We start from the raw sequence: 1,749 nt of genomic DNA, 5'->3' as shown, positions 1-1,749 counted from the left end.
GATATATAGTTACATTCTCTTAATGAATAGAGTGATTTGTTCTAATGGTGTTTGTAAAAAGGATATCATGTCCGCATCTTGTACAGCAATTAACCACTGGGAAGAATGTATGCAATGTGTTAATTATTGATGCTGTCCTACCAATTTGATTTGAAACTATCTCATTGCTATTTGTTTATCAACAAAATTATAGGAAAAATAAATTAAAATTAGGTTAAATGTATTGAAAACTAATGTATGCATATGGTATAAAAGTTCTAGTAGTGAATTATTGCTTCAGTGAAAAAAATATACCCTTTTTATAGATTGGTACTGGTAATAGTTTGTGATTTGTGGATCTTAACTGAAATTTAACTTTCTATGCATTTCCAAGAAAACACACACACACACACACACACACACACACACACACACACATTCTGTGTCTTAGCATGTTCTGTGCTGCTATAACTAAATATCACAAACTGGGTAATTTATACTTAACATGGGCTTGGGAGATACCACAGTGGAATAAGTGCTTGCCTGGCAAGTACAAGTTTGATCCGTGGTACCACTCCGCCCCAAAAATGTCCCTTTACTTAGCAAAAAACTTACTGGTACATGGCTCTCTAGGTGCAGATGTCCAAGATTGAGCGGAACCAGCTGATGAGGGCTTCTTAATGAATCTTCCATAGTAGAAGGATAAAAGGAGGGGAGAACAAGAAGTGCTAGACTTGTTCTTATATAAGGATCCCAATCGCTCAATAATAGCATGAATTTAACCATAAGAACAGTGAATTACTTTTAAAAGATACTGCCTCTTGGCCAGTGAGACAGCTCAGCAGTCTACAGTGCCTGCTTAGGCAAACTTAGGCAACACAGAGACCATGGTTTGACACCCGGCACCACATGCTGTGCCAGCTTTCCCCCAAGGGTAGGCTGAGCTGCCTACAAAGAAAAAGAAAAGAAAAAGTTACTGCCTCAGTTTAGTACTGTAATTAAGTGTCCGACACACTAACTTTGGGGTATGGATTCAAACCATAGTGCCCTATATGTGCATATTTGAACAATTTCAACTGGAGTTAACTTTGGATTACCATATAGCTGTTAGATATTTTTGGCTGAGAGCATTTTACAATGCCAAATCCTGTTTAAGGGAAATGTATTTGCTTCATTTACTTTCCTTCTCTAATGAAGGACACTATCTGGGACCACATGCAAGTACATCTGACCCTAGATATTCAATTTGGCTGGCAATAATTTTGTTCATTTTAAAATAATCCCAAAGTTACCTGAAGGTAGTTTAATATATAAATGGTAATATAGTTGAAGTTATGAGATCAAGAATCATGATTATATATATGAAAACATTTATTTTCTTTCAATAGCTACTTCATTGTGAGAGAGCTAAGACATGTAGTGCAGAACAGTGCTCAGTTCATTGACTACTCATGTGGCTACATTTGTGGAATAAAATTCAAAGGCAAGAGTATTGAAACCGTAATTAGAGCATTGATTTCATGGTCATCTTTATGGAAAAACTAAAGAAGTAGACACAATATGAAATAAATGTAAGAAATTATTTTACTTATGAGGCAGGGTGAATTTTGAAAACAGTTAAAGAGACATGAAAAATTTTAAGTTCTTGGTTTAGAAAGCATGGAACAACAAAAACTGTACTTAAAATACAATAAAAACAAGTGGTGATTCATATTTAAAAGGTTTTGGGACCGGGGAGATCGCTCAGTAGAATAAGCATTGTCTGGCAGG

At 35.5% G+C, this 1,749-nt stretch overlaps 1 pseudogene; it reads right to left on the bottom strand.

The window, feature by feature from the left end:
* LOC101589133 overlaps positions 1-672 on the bottom strand; it is a 9,758-nt pseudogene extending 9,086 nt beyond the window's left edge.
* Between the last annotated feature and the right edge of the window lie 1,077 nt (positions 673-1,749).

This window comes from Octodon degus, unplaced genomic scaffold, assembly GCF_000260255.1.
Source record: "Octodon degus isolate 3935 unplaced genomic scaffold, OctDeg1.0 scaffold00041, whole genome shotgun sequence".
In the NCBI taxonomy this organism is placed as follows: domain Eukaryota; kingdom Metazoa; phylum Chordata; class Mammalia; order Rodentia; family Octodontidae; genus Octodon; species Octodon degus.
This window is presented reverse-complemented; position numbering and strand designations above follow the sequence as displayed.